Here is a 21,828-nt window from a genome sequence, read left to right as displayed (position 1 = left end):
CACTTATTCAACCACCCAACCATCCATCCATCCATCCATTCATTCATTCAACAGTAATCTTCAGGTACAGTCCAGTTCCAACTGTTATTTGTTTATAAGACTTTCTGGTAGGAAGAAGCACATTACCCCATTTCGTACAAAAACAATGGGCTTTGTAGTCAGAATACTTAGACTGGAATTCCAGCTCAATTATATACTATCTTCAGGATCCTGAACTCTCACCTGGGGCCTGTATTCACCCCTGTAGGGAGCATTTGAAAAAAAACATATAGAAGTGGTTTTGATCAAACTTGGACATTTAGTTCCAAGGAACCAGAGCTTCTAACTGGCTGCAATATCCTCAAAATGAAGACCTGTTCTGCCTAAAATGTTGATCATTGCCCTCAAGGGATTAAGAAATATGCTATCTTAATCAGTAACATGATAATAAAAATAATACCTACTTTATTTTAGGGATTTTGGGGAGAAATAAAAGAGATAATATATGTGAATGAATTTGAAAATCATAAAAAATTAGAATATTTTAGGTAATGAATTTATTTAAATGATATAATTTATTATTATTCAATATTAAGCACACTTGATTACAAGAAAACAATACCCATTTGGCTAGCCCTGATAAGGGTGGGGTGGAGCAAGGTATGTGTATACGTGGTTGGGGAGGGAGACAAGGGGCATTATAAATATTTAATTATGTATATGTAATATAATTATATAATATATATGCATTATGACAGTAAGGAGCCTGGGCCTTATAGTATCAAATAATAGGGCTTGTTTCATAGATAGTGGAACTGGATGACCATTTCGTTCCAGCCCACATAAATCTTCACTCTAGTGATGCACCATCAATATGATACTGTTTCTTTCTCTGTCCATGCTCTCTCTGTCCATCCTCCTCTTTCCTTCTTCCAGGCGACTTCATTATCTCTTTCATGTTTGCTTTCGTGTGTTTGGCAGAACCCTGGCTTAGAGAGCTATATCACCACACACACACACTCTCTCTCTCTCACACACACACACACACACACACACACACACACACACACACACACACACACACACACACATATACAGACTAAACAAACCAAGGATGAAACTATTTTTGAACATATTGAAAGCTCCTAAGCAGAAAAAATATATCTATTTATCCCAGCATAATTCAAGCTGATTTAACCAGCAAACACTTTTTCTGAGCAAGACCTATTAACACCTCACAAAATGACTGTAAGAAATTAACTTTTGGCAATGTTCTCATCTTGTGACTTCTCCTTACTAGGGCTTTATCTTATGTATCATTTGAAAGGAAGCACTCAAAAAATTTTGGTAAATATTGCACAGTAACACAGATATACAATTACTCCAAAGTTCACCTTCACCTGGATATTTTAAGTTTCTTTGTAATCACGTTTTATACAACATGTTATATAATTTACATATGTGTCCGAGGTTCAGAAACTACCCATTTCCCAGTATACTTCAAATAGGTCAGCCCTATTCAAGTCCAAAAGAATCTTTTAGGGTCATTCAAAATAAGAGCAACATTAAGCACACTTCAAAAAAAAATGGGTTGAAACTACAGCTGACTATGATTAAATTAATCCCAGGTAATGGCATAATTACTATATTAAAAGTAGGTGTGAGGCAATTAGTTTCAAAGAAGTTGTTTTGAAAGTCAAAGGACTTACTTGACTGAAAGTTTCTTGCCCATCTCCTTAATATAAGCAATTTAAATTACAAGGCTGGATTCCAACCACTGAGGGAAGGGAAAAGGGAAGGATTGGGCTTCTACAGCCAGGTGAGTCCAAAGTCAGGCAGAGACAATGAGGAAGTAGCAAGTTTTGGCCTTGAACATTTGAACAGAAAAGTACTGGACAAGCCAATAACCGGAAAACATTTCAAGTTCCAGCAAGAAATCATCAACCTGGCTCTGACTTCCCCTCCATCTCACGCTGTCCTGTGAAGTTTTTTTTAAAATAAGTTTATTTATTTATTTTTGGCTGCACTGGGTCTTTGCCGCTGCGCGTGCACAGGCTTTCTCTAGTTGTGGCGAGCAGGGGCTACTCTTTGTTGCGGTGCGTGGGCATCTCATTGTGGTGGCTTCTCTTGTTGCAGAGCACAGGCTCTAGGTGTGCAGGCTCAGTAGTTGTGCCACATGGACTTAGTTACTCCACGGCACGTGGGATCTTCCTGGACCAGGACTCGAACCGGCGTCTCCTGCATTGGCAGGCGGATTCTTAACCACTGCGCCACCAGGGAAGTCCCTTGGCCCGTGGAGCTCTGTTCCCTACATCCTGAGTGTTCAATTCTGATAAAGTGATTTTAAATATCCTCCAAGTTACATCCAAGGACTCTCTTCATCTGAGTGGTCCCAAATATTTCTCTCTACTTGTACCAGGGTCACGTCTAGCTCCACCCGAGGAGGTCTCCCGTGTTGGCTGACAGCACGTTGATTTCTTTAATCTGACGGTAAACACCTCCAGATCCGGGACTAACTTAGCTGGTTCTAAGTTTAAAATTTTATTCTCTACATCACTCCTAAATCATTTTTGAAAAGCTCACACAGCTTTCTCATTTCTCAGACTCCCCAGATCAAGTAGAGCGCTTACTGTGCCCAGTGGGTGCTGAGTAAACATTTGGTGAACGGACTCTTCTACTCCCAATACGACAGTGAGAGAAACCTACCACTTCAGGCGCTATGCACAATACCTTCTGTAGCCGGAGGCACTTTATTAGAAAAGAGTCAATCGTAACTGCCTGTCCAGGGAAGGATGATTTAGCTGAGAAACTCAGTGCAAATGAAAATGCTTTGTGGGAGAGGAAAAGACATAACTGATCGGGTGCACACTTGAAATCAATCATTTGCATAACATCCTATTCTGCTGCTGTACACTTTAGTAGCTTCTAAAGTAAAAAAATGATTGTTTTCCAAACTCTATACTCTCAGACAGCAGAGCCTTTAGAGAAGGATGTTTTAAGGCCTCAGAAACCAGAATATGCCTTCCCTGAAGGAGAAAAGGAAAGTGGAAAACTAGTACTTTATACCAAAGGTAAGACGATCCTCAAGAAGCTGAGACTGAAAACTTGGGGACTGAGAGCCTCACGACGAGAGCTAGGAGAATACATACTTCAAAAAGGAGAAGCAATGCCCTTCTGCACCGATACATTCTTAAGAGAGTTTACCTTTGATTTTAAATGGAGCAAAACCAGAAGGTACTGTTTTCCATGGGACTGGGAACAGACAAAGTTACGGGTTTCAGCCTAAGCTTCAAACAATGATTTTTAGAGGAAGAACAGGCCCTGAAAACCAGCCCACAGGGGACAGAATCGATTACCCCCTGGAAGCACCCCAAATGCTGGCAGCACCATGGTGGGAGCTGTAAACTGATGGTGTAGGGCCAGAAGCTTGAAGAAGCTTGTCTCTTGGTGGGGGAAGTCCCTCCTTTCATGGTGTAAGTCACCAGAGGAGAGAGAAAGACAGAGAGAGACCTGGAGAAATTTGGAGGTTAAGCCTAGCCTCAGTGTCTCCAAAGGGCAGAAATCACATATCCAGACCACACGCACACACACAAACACACACACTTCATAAAACTGTTAGAGGGGAATGAGATGAAGTCCTTGGAGATCACCTGAGCAGTGGGCAATTCCAAGAAGCAAGTATGGCGCCTAGAGTGAGTGGGACGATTCTTTACCACCTGAAAAGCAGGGAAAAGAAGAAAACCAAGAAGAGGCAACATTAACTCCAAAAAATGTCTTGAAATAAAGATGTGAGACCAATTTCCTTTTACCATTCTGGCCAACAAGACTTAGTCTTTGTTTCCTCAGGCCAGTGGGGATTGGAGAATCTTACTAAAATCAGGAAAGACCAGCCAGTGGCAAGGAGAAAATGAATGAAGACACCGCGTGACGGGACCCAGCATCCTCAATATTTGCCCAGAACACCTTGCAGTCACCTCCTGCCTGGCCACCCCGTTCATCTCACTCCACCATTTTGCAAATTCTACCCTGTTTCAGTACAGGAGTTTTACCTTCCACCCAGAGTTTCTGCTTAAAGCCCAGAGTTTTAAGATACAGAAGCATGCACAAAAGACAGGGGTTTTCTTCCCCTTTCAAGATGAGGAAATAAAACAAATAGTATAAACAAAAGGAACCCAAAGGAATTTAGGAGTTTAAAAAGAAAATCACAAACATTTTTATTCATCTATTTCCTGCTCTAGAGTTTAATTTCTGGGCCCCATTCTTAGCACTGAGAGTACAAACTCTCCAAGCTTCTGTGTCTTCATCCATAAAAATTTGTATTTATAGGAAAATATTTTCTAAAAGTTTTTTAAACTGCAGAATTGCTAAGACAACTCAGTGAAATATGTAAAAGCAACTAGTTGACTTCGCATTAAACATTAGGGTTTTTTTTCTTTTCTTTATCCCCAGATAGGGTTGCCAGATAAAAACACAAGATGATCAGTTAAATTTGAATTTCAGGTAAACAACAAATAATTTCCTAGTATAAGTAAATCTCAAATGTTGCATGTTTTTTTATTGCTAAATCTGGCAACCTTACCCTTGAGAAAACAGAAACAAAGAACACGGCCAGCATGGGAGGATAGAAACGAAACCAGCTCAATACTTGAGAATTTCTAACCCCAGCTGCTCCACACACTGTGTATAGCTTGCAAAACGTTTTTAGCCTCAGTGTATCTTTGCAACCTGTGTGCCAAAATGACCGTCATTAAAAATCTCCTTCAGGGCTTCCCTGGTGGCGCAGTGGTTGAGAGTCCGCCCGCCGATGCCGGGGACACGGGTTCGTGCCCTGGTCCGGGAAGATCCCACATGCCGCGGAGCGGCTGGGCCCGTGAGCCATGGCCGCTGGGCCTGCGCATCCGGAGCCTGTGCTCCGCGATGGGAGAGGCCACAACAGTGAGAGGCCCGCGTGCCGGGAAAAAAAAAAAAAAAAAAAAAAACTCCTTCAAAACCAAAGTGACATATACCTATAACAACCATTGAATATTAATAAACCCTCTCGACTCCTAGAGTAATGAAAATAAATATTTGGATATGTAACATTAAAGCAAATCTCACAAAAACCTTTGTTGCAATAGGTTACCAATGCAATAGATCGCCACACTGGGAGACTAAAATGTGAGTTAGGACACAGCCAAGCAAAGGCATGGAAGAAAAATAAGTAGAGCTTTGATGAATTTTTAGAATGAGAAAATTTTGGAGAAGTTTATTTAACTTTGACATATACATAAGTTTGTGTTTTACCATTTAGTAATTTTGGAGTTGACATAATGATAGAGGTACCACCATCTTTTCAGGTTTTAATACAGTCCTGAATACTAAGGGCCTGGTTGAGGGCTGGGACATTTTAAAGGACCTGCCTGGGGGAGAAACAAGTGGTAATGAATGGGTCCAGGAGAGCATAAAAGAAGAGATGGTCTAGAGACCGGCCAGAAAAAGTCCTCATGGAACAGAGTTAGAAGAGGATTCACACCATGTCTTGAAATCATTGGTTGAGGAAAGCATCAGCTTCAAAGGAAAGTGTGTGACACATGTCCAAACATAAAGAATCAACCTGGTAATTAAAGGGGAGAAAGGAGCCTTTGCCTTGGTACCATATGGTTAAAATCATGGTAGAGAAAAAACTGTTCTTTGATAAGACAATAGCCCATGACCATCAGCTTATAGTGATTCTGAAGTGAAATGTAATTTCCACTAATAACATGTTTCCATCCATAAAAATTCAAGCAAACATCTACAAAGATGAATAAAGATCCGTCCTCAGTGGGCATTCTTCAGGTAGAAAAGAATAAACATGTGATGGCCTTAGAGTGAGATGAAGGGGACAAGAGCACCATGAATGAAGGATTTCCTGAGACGTGATAGAGAGAATAGCACAGAAAAGGACACGTGAGCAGAGACTTCACGGAAGGAAAGTGGGAGGCTCCCAGGCAGGCAGTAGCATTCTAGAAAAAGGGAGTGGAAAGCCAAAAGCATGAAAGCCTGAAATAGAAGGTGAGTTTCAGAAGTAGAGACGCTCCAGAGAAGGGGTAGAGGCAGAGAGGGAAGGGTAACTAAGACACAGTCATAAGGGGCTTTGTACAGATTTTATCCTGTTGGAAATAAGGAGCCATTAACAACATCAAGAGTAAGAGTAACTGTTGAAAAATATGTAAATGGCTAATACAGTACTTAAGAAAATGTGTCAAACCAGATTCGGAGAATATTCTTGCCCTCTCTGTCAAAATAGAATGAAGAGATAAAATGCGAAGTGGATATGTCCCTACTCAGCAATAATCCTTTCCAAAGAAGAGCAGAAGTTCTTTGAGGGAAATAATGAGATTTTCTCTTTTCTATATAAAAGCAATACATGTTCATTGTGAAAAATCAAATTGCACAAATGTATACACCGGAAGTTAAAGTCCTGTTCACGTCTCCTAATGAATTTTACTTCTTTGAGTTTTTTGTTTGTTGATTACTTGGGTTTTGTTATTTATAAACACTATAAGAAGAAACAGTCTCATGTGCATGCATGCTCTTATAAGTATTACCTTCTTATGTGTAAGAAGTTGAGTTGCTGGATCGAAGTGGATATGTGCTACAAACTTTGATGACTAATGCAAAATCGCTTTCCAAAAAGGATGCAGTAAGTTAGTTATCACCAACATCCTAGGAGAGTGTCTGGTCCTCCATGTCTTTTCCGACACTGAGTAGTATCAGCTTTTTTTAATTCACAAAGACAAGTTCTCATTCTCTCATAAATGAGGCTAATCACTCAGACCAGAACCTTACTCAATAAACATCTATTGAATGACTGATACTTTTAAGTACCAAGAATTTTCAGTGTATATAGAGATGAATAAGTTATCCTCTCACCCTGGAAAACTCCCAAACTAGAAAGAGCAAATGTGGACAAGCAAGTATCTTCAACGCATGGAGAAATATAGTAAGTAGCCTGATAACATAAATGAAATTCTTCTGGCCATGCTACTCAGGGAAGACTTCGTGGACAAAGCAGCCTTTAATCTTTTTCCTAAAAGCTGGCCAAGATTTTTTATAACAAAGTGAGTGCTCAGAATCTCCTAGGCATAGTGAAGAGCATACACTGAAAGTGCGGGGCAGGCAAGCACAATGTATGTGTGCACAGCAGGATGAAGTTTCCTGGGATTGGGATGTGTTAAAGACTGATCCTGGGCTTCCTGTTAACAAGAAAGCACTGGAAAAAGCAACCTGAGTGTCTGACTCCCCTTTGTGTGGCCCTTCACCACTCATATTACATCATTCATTTCTTTTGCTTCACTAAAACTCATAGATGCTTTAAAACTCGCACTGTTCTCATAAGGACCAATTTTCTTTTTGTGCAACCACGACATAATTTGTGTCTACACAGAAACAGTGGAAAGAGTATCTTGTGCATTAGTTATGGGGAAATAAAGCCATATTTATGACTTTATTCTAAGCATATTCAACATATTATTCAACACATAGTCAGTATATTTTAAGTACTTAATGACCCAGTAGGAGAGTGCATTGATTTACTGAGTCACATATCAATCTTCATACCACATGCCAACTCTGTTAACTGAATTACCCAAGATCTTCTTTTTCCAGCTCTCACCTACTCTCCTTGCGTATTTATTGGGTTTAAAAGGAGAGTTCTTTTCCAAAAAGAGTAATGGTTTCTACTTGAAGTATAACCCAAGCCAAATAATTCTTTTTCAAGAAAGTTTGGTGAAGCTGCTACGTATTATTACATTGACCCACACTGTTATCATCATTGTATTGACCTATTCTGCAAAATCCACTTTTTCTAGTGAATTGCTTCGTCTTCTGACCCTTCCCCAGCTTAGTTCTTGATTTTGGGTTTGCCAAAGAAAACTTAATCTTGAACAAATTATTAATTCTGGAAGAAATTATGTCTCTTCTAATGTACTTGGGCAATTATTTCCCATTAGCTTAACAAATGATTGTCTCAGATAAGAAAATAGAGTAGCTTGAGAAATCACAGCCCAGAGCTATGCTGGCTTTATTTAATTTGCCGTGCAGAAGACTTAAACCACTGGCTTTAAATCAAACTTTCAAAAGAGAGTTAAGCTTCACAACCTACTTAACAATAGCTTCATAAGTTAACATAAGTACTTTTAAGCAAAGCAGGTGAATATAGTTCCATCAGCTAGCTCCCCTAAATTATAGAGAGGTATGTTCTTCTATGGTTCACCTGGGTGTGGCTTTCACGTCAATCCTCCAGCAAATAAACAAACAAGTGCCCAGTGATTTGACAAAAACTAGCATCCTTGTCCACTCCTATTCATCTCTTCTCCCAACTTTGCAATCCCCATGTACTTGGGGCCAGGCTTGGTGTCACGAATGGGTGGCTCATTTGGGGATGATATTGTTGTCAATCTGGCTGTGGCATGCTTTATTAATATTTAGTGTTTACTCTGTCGTTCCATTCCTTTCCTTCTGTACGTAGCACTCTCATTTGTTCCATCCTTCTTTGTGTTCTACCCACATGTGTTCCATTTATTTTATCTGGTTTAAACATGCCATATAGGTTGGTAGCTTCACTATTTGTACTTAACACAGCCTATGAGTTTCATCCATTCCCTGTTTTCCATATGAAAGAATGCAAAATTCTGAAATGTTACAGTAAACACATAATGAATTGCATAAACTGCAATTATTCTTCCAAATTTACTAATCAAATCAATGATCCTGGAATGAGTAAAGAGAATCCAGGGGTTATATTAATTGAGTTCCTCTGACATAAAAAGAAACATTGAGACGTTAGGAGAAGTGTTTCCCTGTAAAGATGGAGTTGGACTAGATGATCTCTAGATTCTCTTCAACAATTATACTGTATGTTCATATCATCTAGTTTGTACAGTGGAATAAAAATATGTCTCATAAATCTATTTAAGTGAAGCATTAGGAAATTATATAACTGCTGTTTATTCAGGTTTGTTCAATTTTCAAAAGAAAAAAAGATTAAGCAAAGGAATTCTGGAAGCCATAGACGCCATTTCTATTTATCAACGTAAGGGGAAGGTGCCTTCTCCATAACTAAAACATTTCTGGAATCACATAATTATCTGTCAAATACCAGAAGGCACTCTAATGTCTCAGAAATACTTTAATTCTATAGTAAAAAAAAAAAATTAAATTGCCCTTTCAATGGTCCATGCACTAATTTTAAATAATTTCATTTGCTGGGGTTATGTTGTTGCCTTTTGTGATATTATTTTTAAAGTTTGATCAAATACTTCAATAAGCATGTAATCATTAAACACCAAAGTATTTAATACTTTGTACTTTTTAAGTGTTTGTACTTCTAAGTCTTTGCTTATTATTTAATTACACATGGATATAATTAAACATCAATTATTTAAATAGCTACAACTACAACACCACCACCAAACATACTCCTTGAAATTGTTACATGAAGTCCTAGACTTTATCTACTGATATAAACTTCTTATTTCCTTCTCATCTTCCAAAAGATGGAAGAAAATGATATCTTTTGAGAAAGGCACAAATTGAACTAAAAATTCTGGGCAGAACCATGGAATTTTAGGTCTGTTTTTCTTATCAGATTTCAGATAATTTTGCTTAGCACTTTCTAACTGACATGTCAGCAAGATGCCCAAACTCCCCAAGGGACTCTGTAATGTCCCTTTCTTCCAACTTTTGCCTTCCTTTTTCTTCCTTCCCCAAATGTACTTGCCTCATGTCTCACTCTATATAAGTGACTGTATAATGAGATACACTAATTTGGTTCTGAGGTTGAATGTAATTCAAGCCAAAGTGCTGAAACTGATGACAATTTAATGTTTCTTATCTCTCATTCCTGAAATGTTATTTTGACATTACTCCTCAGGGAATGAGTGAAAGGAATGAATAATATCAAGAATAAAACATGCTAGAAAAGACAACACTGTTTTTTTTTTTTTTTTTTTTTGTAAAATGGCTTTTGACATTACTTAAGTCAGAAATTGGGAGTAGATCCCTTGCTCTGCCTCTGAATAAGGACATTGGCTCAAGAGCACAGACCTGCTCATCTGACAAGGGCTCTAACGTCCAATCAGCTGTGCATTTGGTCTGCTTGCTAGAAGCTAATATTACTCAGGCTAAGTTTTGTGGCTTCTTAATGGAGTTTTGTTAATTTCACTCTCTTTATTTTCCTCAGATGGCTTTCCCAACCTGGGTCAGTCAGAAAAAGCCAAGACCAGACAATGGAGCAGAGACCCATGAAAATACCTATAAAACAACCTAGAACAGTCTAGTCTCTGTTTAGATTTCTTTTTATAATGGGAATAATGATGCTTTCCATAGTTCAATGCTGTTGTTATAGGGAGAAAAATAACAAAATTTTTTACTCCAAAATACCAAAGAACACATGCAAGAAATTATTCATTTTATTTTAAATTATACTTGCTATTAACACTGCTAACAAGCAAAATATAGGCATAAAACCCTGAGTTTAAACTAAGCTTTAAAAAAAATTAAATTACTCTCACTTTGAAGCCACCCTAGTGGAAAATAATTAGTCCCTTTTCTGGATTTATGCTGAGTTGAGATGGTGCAATTATTTTGGCTCTGCTTTTATACACTCAGGCACTTGACAAACTGAAAATCTGTTCGGTTTTTCCTTTAGGGAAGCTTTGTTTTAAAACCCAAAATCCCTGACTTTCTCATATGGCTACTCATTAGGTTTATTCCATTATACCTAACTTTCTGAAACCAAGTCTGTGTTTGTATATTCCATCCACGGTCCCAATAGCATGTACCTTTACACTTAGCATCATACCCTAAACAGATGCCGAGGATTATAACCTGGATAGTTTCTGAGGATAACATTCAATCACTGTTCACTACCACTATTCAAAAATCACCAGGATGTTATCCAATAGGAAAAATATAGGTCATATATGAAGATATCACTTTATTTATCCATGTATATACTTATTTTTAATGACATAAACACAGTAATCCTATAAGGGTAAATAGGGAATTTTTATCCTGGAATATCTGTCACTAAAATGTGGCTAAGATACCAGAAGAAAAACTTCTACTTAAGACTTTGCATTGCTACAATACACCATTTTACAACTTTAAGTAAGTACTTCACACGGCTGCCAGTACTGACTAGGGTAAAACAGAAAACCATTCCATTTTACTTCCAGCATAGAGAGAGAGGAACAAATATGCAATATTCCATATGCTAGAGAGAGACAATGGACAGAATATCAGAACAGAAATGTAACTTTCATTCTTATAAACCAGAAGTTCCAGAGCTAGTGTAAGTGCTAAAAACTCTGAGACAGGAAACTAATAAATTCTATATGATTAACAACTGTTATAAACTCTGTTTCTCAAAATAATTGCTTGCTTGTCTAATCGGCCATCTACCAACTGACAGCCTTCAAACTTTATCATGGCCTTGTGGCCTCATCTGTTCTCTCTCCTAACAAACTTCTCTTGGACTTTTCTTTCTACAAATTCTACTCAGACCATGTACCCTTATTCCGTAAGAGCTTCATTAGGTCAGACTTGCTACAGCACTTAATGTGAGATTGGTTTGGGGTGACTGCGATCCAGTCTTGCTGAAGACAGCTGAAAACTCTTTGCTTAACAATTTCTCTGTCTTGTATGAGAACAAGGGTTTATTTTGAGGCAAGTTTGTCAAAATAAAGAACAACTGGACCTAGACAGGACGGCCAAGAAGGTCTCAGGAGCAGGCAAAATGAGGAAGTCCAACAGACAAGAAATCGACACCTGAGACAGTCAGTGCTAGGTGGCAAATGGAGTCTTAGAAAAATGCAGAAGGCAGCATGGAGAGACGGAGAGACAATGGCAGGAGGACACAGAGACCCATCCCCAGAACTTAAGGTCCAGCATCTCCTGAGCAGGGCTCAGATTCCAGTTCAAGAAGAAATGGGGGCTTCCCTGGTGGCTCAGCGGTTGAGAATCCGTCTGCCGATGCAGGGGACACGGGTTCGTGCCCCGTTCCGGGAAGATCCCACATGCCGCAGAGCGGCTGGACCTGTGAGCCGTGGCCGCTGAGCCTGCGCGTCCGGAGCTTGTGCTCCGCAACGAGAGAGGCCACAACAGTGAGAGGCCCGTGCACCGCAAAAAAAAAAAAAAAAAGAAGAAATGGGGTACTGAGAATGAACTCAAGGAAAGGACCGTCCTGTGAGGGTTAAGACAGGACACTGTCAGTGGAAAAAGGTGGTTTTGTCACAAGATCAAGCTCTGTCACAGGATGTCACAGAAAACTGCATTTTCTGTTATCCAACTCAGAAAATGCAATTAGAAAAACACCATTAACAGAGCCTTCATGTTAACAATGTCCCTCAGAGTTCCTTGAGTACAAACATTTATTAAACTGAATTTCCATGGCCAGGTTTTTTTCCAGAGGCCAGGGCAAGGATCTAGGACTCAAACCATGGATACGGAGAACTATATCCATTCTTACACTGGGGTGGCAAATGTACAGCACTGGGCTCTCTCTCACCTCTCCCAGCTACGGCACATTGCTACACCATCACGTCACAGTGGTCTTACCCTAGGAGCTCGGGAGGAGTAACAGACATTTCACAAGACAGTACTCTAGGAATTCACTGCCAATAGGTTGGCGTTGGCTCCAGGTGAAACCTATATTCCCACACAGGACTCCTTACCTGCAAAGTGTTGCCAGAAAGTGCAGACCAGGACTCCAAGGTGCTTTCCTCAAAGACTTTATCATTCTTACCTCTTACCGATGAGTGAAGGCATATCAGCCTGGTTCTAAATATTAGTGTAGCTTGCTTATTAATTTTTGTTGCCTGATTCTAGGCTCATACCTTTAAAAAAATCTCTTTAGCATCTTACCTTCTCTGTCAACCCTATGAGTCAAAGCTCACGGTCACTTCCTTTATTCAATTGGGTAGGCATTGTAAGTTGAATGTGTCCCCCACCCCCAAAAAACTATGTTTAAGTCCTAACCCCCTGTACCTCAAAACGTGGCCGTCTTTGGAAGTAAGGTTTTTACAGAGTCAATCAAATTAAAATGAAGTCACTAGGGTAACCCTTAATCCAATATGATCCGTGTCTTCATAAAAAGGGGAAATTTGGACACAGAGACATACACACACAAGGAAGCATGCCATGTGAAGATGCAGACAAAGATCAGGTGATACACCTACAAGCCTAGGAATGCGGAAAATGACTGGCAAACAACAAGAAGCCAGGAGAGGAACGCGGAACAGATTTTTCCTCACAGCCCTGAGGAGGAACCAACCCTGCAAACACCTTGACCTTAAACTGCTAGCCTCCAGAATTGTGAGATAATAGATTTCTGTTATTTTAAGTCACCCAGTTTGTAGGACAGCTCTAGAAAACTAACACAGGAGGAGACCCAGGTTTGTGAGTACCCCAGGCAGGAACTAACATTGAATCTTATTTTCTCCAAAGCACAAAAGGACATTTCCTTTCCAGCAATGTCACCAAACGATAAGGCATTCAGAGATGGTCACTTACCTGACATGGTGACAAATTTCAAAATTCTTAACGCGTTTCTGCAGAACTGCTCTAGGAAACGTCCAAATCCTGGTCAACGTTAAGCCCAACAGAGCTTAAATAGATTCTCCTTAACTAGGCTCCGTGGCCTCACACTAAGCATCACAGGCATCACCTGGAGGGCTTGTTAAACTCTATCCCTGGGCCCCGCCCACAAGCTTCAAGTTTCAGTAGGTCTGGGACTGGAATGTCTTTTTATCACATAATGAAGGCAGAGGAGGAACTTTAGGGGGAGCAACTTTTAATTTCTGTTTCCACATAGGATAAATAGCCGTCCCTAATTCATTATTAAAAGAGAGACACAAACCTTAGTGCCAATACAGCTGAGCAGTCATCTGGGCTACTGCTGGCCTCTTTCACGTCTTCGTGTGAACATAGGATAGGAACACCCTCTTTGGTGAGCAGTTTGGTCAAGGGCAGCCAGGACAGCCATTATCAGAGGGTGTAAGTTTGTAGCGTCCTGAGTGAGGTGGTGGGAAGACAAGGAGAGAATCTAGCATCCAGAACGAAGCCGATGAGCCAGGGTCAGTCTGAACGGACAGGTGGGGGTTAATAATCAGAGTCCTAGACAAAGCAGGCTCGCCAGCTGGAGGCAGTCACACCCTAGCCTGGCGGTTAAGGGTTCTGAAATCAGACAAACCTGAACTTGAATCCAGTGCGTGACCTCGTTAACTAAGCTCTCAGGACTCAGTTTCCTCATCTTTAAAATGTAGACAATGTTATCTATATTAAAAGGATATTATGCAAATGGATAAAGAAGATGTGGCACACATATACAATGAAATATTACTCAGCCATAAAAAGGAATGAAATTGGGTCATTTGTAGAGACGTGGATGGACCTAGAGACTGTCCTACAGAGTGAAGTAAGTCAGAAAGAGAAAAACAAATATTGCATATTAACGCATATATGTGGAACCTAGAAAAATGGTACAGACGAACCAGTTTGCAGGGCAGAATTAGACACACAGATGTAGAGAACAAACGTATGGACACCAAGGGGGGAAATTGGCAGGGGGTGGGTGGTGGGATGAATTGGGAGATTGGGATTGACATGTATACATTAATATGTATAAAATGGATGACTAATAAGAACTTGCTGTATAAAAAAATAAAATTAAATTAAAAAAAGATATTATGAGTTAAATTCTATAATGTGTGTTATGGGTCAGACTTGTCCACATCCCCTCCCTGGCCTGGCTCCCGTCACCTCCTTCTCTCCTGCGCTACTGCACCCACTTCAGACACAGCCCAGAAGCACAACTAGGATAACATCTAGCAATACCAGAGAAGCCCAGCAGAAGGCAACACTTCTAAGAGGATATACTTTCCCACAAGAACGGTCCCGACCCTGTCTACCAGCTCAGTGGACACCATGGAGCGTTCACACCTTAGCCAAGACAGAAACTCATGCTGGCCTGTAGCTGTCGTTAGAATTTCAAACTATTAATTGCAGATGAGTAGGTAAACTCTAACACACCTGGGGTAAGGAAAAAGGAATAGCTAGCAAGATGAAACAATTGAAAAGAAGTATTAAGGATAATTCAAAAGACCTGGGTTTTTTTCATATTCTTGCTTTTAAATAAGCATTTTCTCTTGCATCCTTTATCCCGACTTAAATTGGCAGCAGATAAGGTAGGTAGGGACTTAAAATCAGGCAGGTAGTGAGGAGTTAAGAGAATGAAAAGGCAGGTGATGCTTCCAATGATTGTTCTTAGCTCTTTCTGAAATTAACTTGAAAAGCACAGGATAACCCGTTTAGAGTAAAGGAAGATAATGGATAGGGGGGAAAATAACTTCGCTAAAGATATAGATCGGAAGTGTGGGAACTAAAATATAAAGCAGGTCTGTGTGACTCCTGTGTGTGCTCCATTGCACCCATCCAAGAACACTGACTGGCTGAAGAGCCGGGACTCACCCAAGGGCCACCGAGAGCCATGACGATGCAAATCATGCAGAAGAGAAACTGAGAGATGGGCCAGAGGCGAGGACGAAGATCATCAGGCCTCCAGAGCAAAGTGACAACTCTAAGAGAACAAAAGACATTGACGAAAGTGTTATGATCCTAGAATGAAAGAGTACCACGTGATGCTGAGTATTTCACTATTCCCACAGGGCCTTATAATTTGAACACAAGCAACTTCACCCAGAGGGGATGTTTCCCAAGCATTCCTGAAAGCCCTCCATTCTCATTTCTCTAAGTGGTAAGTCTTTTGAAAACAGAGTTTCTGTCCCCCTTTGTGTACCTTGGCCACCCTGTGGACACACTGGCCCATTCTGTCCTCCTTTATGAGGACGTTATTCACTTGGCTGTAAATGCACGGGTGATATCCTGCTGTCCGCCCGGATGCACAGCTAAGCTGGTATGGATAACACACAGTGTGAAGGACATCAACATGGTTTTGCTATTAATGCATAAATTTGGTGATGGTAGTATTCTGAGAGGCAAGAAGGGTTTTAAGCATTGAATTTAAATCACATATACATAAAACATCCCAGTCTAATTCTGGAAATATTGCCAATCTAAAACAGGTCATTCTGGATAAAGGGTCTTTTATTATAGATTTTGAATAATCATTTCTGGAAATGGTATCATTGATATCATTATTCTCTAGTGCCAGCATAGTACCCTATTACAGCCACTTTACACTGGGCTTGTGATGAGCATTTCTCTCTACTGGTTCCCTAACATGCATCACCCAACGTTTTTCTACTTTTCGTTTTGGTATAATGAAAAGAATTCAACATTTGTACATAGGAGTGCAAGGTTTGATTTCTAGTTGTGTCATTTACTAACTCAGGCAAATTGCTTAACTTCTTTGCAAGACAGTATTAAAAACAACTATGACTATCTTTATTACTAAGTCTTAGTGAGGATCTCAGATGATGTATATAAGATAGTAAAGCTCCACATTAATAACTTACGAGCTCTATTTCAATGTCTTTCTTAAGTACCAAAATCTCAGTAAAACATTACTGAACTACATCAGTCCATATTTATCTCACACACGTCTCGTCTTATGTGACAAAATCTATTAATCATACTGGTTATTTTCTGTTAAAGCCACCTACTTTCTCATTGCCCCTCTGATCCTTTCTTATAAGCATGTATGTTAGAGGCTACCCGAGAAAAGGGTATCTAGACTCCCTTTATAACGACAGCAATTCTAGATAAAGAGTAGACATTCAAATACTCATGGAACAGCAACAAAATATGAAATTCTACATTTGAATTTAATGGTAATAAAACAGAGATGCAGTAAATTCAAATAGAAGAAAGTGAAATAGATAAAGGAACAAATAAATATAAGACCATCTTCATGGCTGGTTTTGATGTCCACCTGCTCTCGGTTGAGGTAACAAAGCAGTGCCGGAGAGACTGGAACCGACACGTACGCAATTGCTGGCACTTCCTTTCATAATAACTTTGCAATCATGCAAACAGGAAACATAAATGTCATCAGTGGTGCAATGATATGATTTTTATCGTAAGTATTGACCAGGAGAAAGTAAATGAAATATATTTTTAATTAAACAATTTTGCTATTAAAATGGGAGAATTTTACGGGAAGAGGATTTTTCTGGAAACTGTTCCAGGATCCTCTAAGAGCTTCATCTGGAATTGAACTGATTCTTTCTGGGGCTTTCAATAGCTATGACTGTAAAAAAGGATTTCTACCTGTAGCCCTGAGCCTCAGTGCAGGTGAAATAATGGTTCCTGCGTTTAAGGACTGCCTTGTTCCCTCTTAAAACCACTCATGCCATAGCTCAGGGAAAATGGGACTTCCTGGAGTGCCTGGTGTCAGGAGCGTCTTCTCCCCTGGCTACACCCTCTCCTCAGACTCCTAGAAAATTAGCCATTACCTTCATTTGTTACTTTACAGTGATCAACCTTCTGAGGACAGCTTTAATGAGCTCCCAGCCTGAAATATTCAACATGGTCATGCTCCACTAGCATTTATAACAGCCAGACTGCAAGAGGTACAGCACTGTTGGAAGAAATAGTATAGCCCAAAGAGGAAGATTAATATTGTGTACTGAGAAAAATAAGTACTGTACCAAGAAAAATGAGTGAAACCATGGTAAAATAATGTTTCAATAAATTTGGCACTACATTTTCTATCCAGACAAAAAAAACGTTATATGAGTTTAAAAAATCAATTAAAGAACTCTGAATAAAACTGAAGTACCATATCCAATCACTACTTAATTTTTCATTAGTTTCTTTTGCCTTACATTACTTTTAAAAATAATTAGTTTAGCCTATTGTGTGAGAATCCTAGATTTCAATGTTTAAGAAACACATTGGTGGGCTTCCCTGGTGGTGCAGTGGTTAAGAATCCGCCTGCCAATGTAGGGGACACGGGTTCGAGCCCTGGTCTGGGAAGATCCCACATGCCACGGAGCACCTAAGCCCGTGTGCCACAACTACTGAGCCTGCGCTCTAGAGCCCGTGAGCTGCAACTACTGAGCCCGCGTGCCACAACTACTGAAGCCCGCATGCCTAGGGACCGTGCTCTGCAACAAGAGAAGGCATCACAATGGGAAGCTCACGCACTGCAACAAAAAGTAGCCCCCACTCAACGCAGCTAGAGAAAGCCTGCGCGCAGCAACGAAGACCCAATGCAGCCAAAAAAAAAAGGCATTGGCACCTCCTAGAGTAATAAAAATAAACAAATTGGGCCTAATTAAACTTAAAATCTCCTGCACAGCATAGGAAATCATCAACAAAACAAAAAGACAGCCCACAGAATGGGAGAAAATATTTGCAAATGATGAGACCGACCGACAAGGGTTTAATCTCCAAAATATACAAACAGCTCATGTAGCTCTAGGTCAAAAAACAACAAACAACCCAATAAAAAATGCAAATACACTGATGAGACTTGGCAGACTGTTAATCATACATATCCTAGTATGAATTGATTTAACCAAGATGTTTTCCTTCTAAGGAAAACATAAGTCGGTGTTGAAGCGGGTGGTGATGCCCAGGTGATAGAGCAAAAAGAAATGTTTGAGATCCTTTGGTACTTAGGTAACAAGCAGTTTGATGTGGAAAAATGAATCATGAGGTTGGAAAGGCTAGAGGGCAGCATGAGGTCACTGCACTTCTGGAGGGTCAGGGCGGGCACAGAGATGGAAGAAACAAACATGGAGTCAAAATTCCATACCAAGAAGGAAATATGTATTCCAGAAACATCAAACATTAGTGTAGGTTCAGTAATTTTTACAAATATTTCTTATATTTGTGAATAAATCCTTTGTTTTTTCATCGTATATGCCTCATTGGAAAGCTTTTAACAATGTTAGATTAGAAAGTCAGTATAAGCTAAAACTTTGCAGAGGTGCAATAAAAGGAACCCAATTAGGGCTTCCCTGGTGGCTCAGTGGTTGAGAGTCTGCCTGCCGATGCAGGGGACGTGGGTTCGTGCCCCGGTCCGGGAGGATCCCACATGCCGCGGAGCGGCTGGGCCCGTGAGCCATGGCCGCTGAGCCTGCGCGTCCGGAGCCTGTGCTCCGCAACGGGAGAGGCCCGTGTACCGCAAAAAAAAAAAAAAAAAAAAGGAGCCCAATTAGAAAGCCAGAGTTGCAGGGACCGTATTTTCCAAATCAAAAGTAGACAGATAAAATCTGATAGCTTTGTAACCAAGAGAACAATTGAGGAATCCAGCTCCTGGCCAAAAACCTGTTTGATCTTTCAGGCCCGACCGCAGGCACTTAACAAGGCTTTACTGGCAGATCTTTCCACTCCTCCCCTGTAACTAGGCTGATCCGCCTGACTCTCCACTGTACTTGGGGGAAATGGAACAGGGGAATTTCTCTGGTTTACCTTCTTAGAGCTTATACTATTTGCAGTGAGTGATTAAAGCCTCGGCTGTTAATATCGCTTTGGCTTCTTTTCTTAATCGCTACTGCAGCACCTGGGAGCTCAGCTTTCTCCAGCTCAACTGAGCTCCTGACAGCAAGAGAGAAAATTTGAATTCATAACTGCCCGTGAAAATCCAATCCCTCTTATTGCCCTGCCTAAGCTTTACAACACATGACTGGCTCGAGAGTGCTAAAATTCCCCCAGTTACTTTTTTCTCAGTAAGTCAGATATTTCATGAGTATCAACCTTACACTCACAATCAGAAGGACATTTCTACCCTTCTGTTATTAAATGGAACTTCTTTCATTGATTTTCTTCTCTGACCCAATGATAAATACCTTCTCATAGGTTTTAGCTGGGAGTATGTTTCAGCCCTAAGTCAGGGCCTGTATGGAATGAAGGTTTTATATACTATGGGCCTGATACAAAGCTAAAAAGGGCTAAGACCCTTAAACTCATAGGATTTAACTTTGGCCTGGTTTGGCGATTAGGAGTGAGGTGATTAGGAATACAGCGGGGGCATGCTGTATTGTTGGTTTATTTTTTTAACTTCATGCAGTTCCCACTGAACTCTCTTCTACCACCACCCCCAGCCTGCCTCCCTCCTGTGCCCCCCACCCCCAAACTTGCCCTGTTGAGCTCTGGGAATTCTAACTCTGCCAGCTTCCTTCTCCCCTGAATCTACTTCCTATACCAATATCATATTGACTGATGGAATATAGGGAGAGTAATGGTATGTGACTTTCAAGGTAAGGTCATGAATGACATTGCAGCTTCCACCTCATTCTCTTCTATCTGGGCCTTTAACTGCTATATCATGCGGATGCTCAAGCATCCCTGTGGAGGGTCCATGAGGCAGGGAACTGAGGCCTCCTACAACAAGCCAGAAAGCAACTGACGGCTCCTGTCCAGAGCCCTAGGGGTGACTTGTCTTGGCAATCTCCCAAGCCTAGCCAAAGCTTCAGATGACTGCCTGTTGCCTGAAACTTAGTGAAAATTTTCAAGACAGAACCACCCAGCTAAGCCACACCCAAACTCCTGAAGCCCATGAACTGTGTGAGATAATAAATATTTATTATTCTTTTAAGTTGCTAAATTTTGGGGAAAATCTGTTAAGCAGCAACATACTGCTATATACCCATGTATAAAATAACATGTTCCTCTTAGTCTGAATCCTAAACTCTGATGATTAATTAATATCATTCCTTTCAATAAACCATTTAACTCAGCCTCAGCAATATCTTTATGAGCCACTTTATTAGGGGGTATTCGCTTATTTCAGAAGCCTACTGTGATTTGAACAAAATCAGAGGTAATTTTATAATCCCACGTCTTTAGTTTTTCTAAAGTTTTGTTTTTACACCTGTTGTATTTCTATAGCTTTCCTGAAAAATTATAACTAACAATTTGCTACTTTCATGAGAAACGTTCATTCCATCCAGAATTTCACACCTTTAAATACTGACCTCTATTTGCATTTTTCATGATATAATTAGTGCATTGTCATTGCATCCTCGTAAATCTTTTATAAAGTTGACATTTTTCAAATAAGCAGCTATTAGCAAAATGAATGTTTTTCTCACATTGTTTTTAACAATTTATTCTTACTTTTGGGGAACAAAGAGGTAAACGAATTGACTTTTATGCTTTCAATAAATTCTTTGTGCCATAAGATCTTTTTGATATCTCTAATGTCAATTCTACCTTCCGGTAACACTGTGATTTTCTTTCAAATTCTAATATGTAACTCAAGCCTGCTTTTTGTCAAAAGCTAAAACCTGTCAACAGCAACAATAATAAAAACTGACATTTTCTGGGCCTGCCTAAGTGCGAGGCACTGCGCTATGTGCTTCTGATCTTTTATTTCATTTACTCTTCACAACAATCCTGTGAGATAGGTACTGTATTAGCATTTCCATTTAGAAGCACAAGAAAGAGTGTTTTAAGAAGGGAAGGGGGCTTCCCTGGTGGCGCGGTGATTGAGAGTCCGCCTGCCAATGCAGGGGACGCGGGTTTGTGCCCCGGTCCGGGAAGATCCCACATGCCGCGGAGTGGCTGGGCCTGTGAGCCATGGCTGCTGGGCCTGCGCGTCCGGGGCCTGTGCTCCGCAACGGGAAAGGCCACAACAGTGAGAGGGCTGCGTACCGCAAAAAAAAAAAAAAAGGGAAGGGTCAGGATCTCTCTCCCCCAGGGAATCAGGAATTAAACCCAGATGATCTCACCCCAGGGCACTGGCTCCTAAACACTCCAATTCCATGGCTGGTCTTGACTTCAGTGTGGGCGTCAGCGTGTCATGGACTGAACTGTCTCCCCCCTAAAATTTGTGTGTTGACGCACTAACCTGTCATGTTACTGTGTTTGGAGATAGCGTCTTTAGGGAGGTCATTAAGGTTAAAAAAGGTCATA

Source organism: Lagenorhynchus albirostris, chromosome 14 (genome assembly GCF_949774975.1).
Source record: "Lagenorhynchus albirostris chromosome 14, mLagAlb1.1, whole genome shotgun sequence".
In the NCBI taxonomy this organism is placed as follows: Eukaryota; Metazoa; Chordata; class Mammalia; order Artiodactyla; family Delphinidae; genus Lagenorhynchus; species Lagenorhynchus albirostris.
This window is presented reverse-complemented; position numbering follows the sequence as displayed.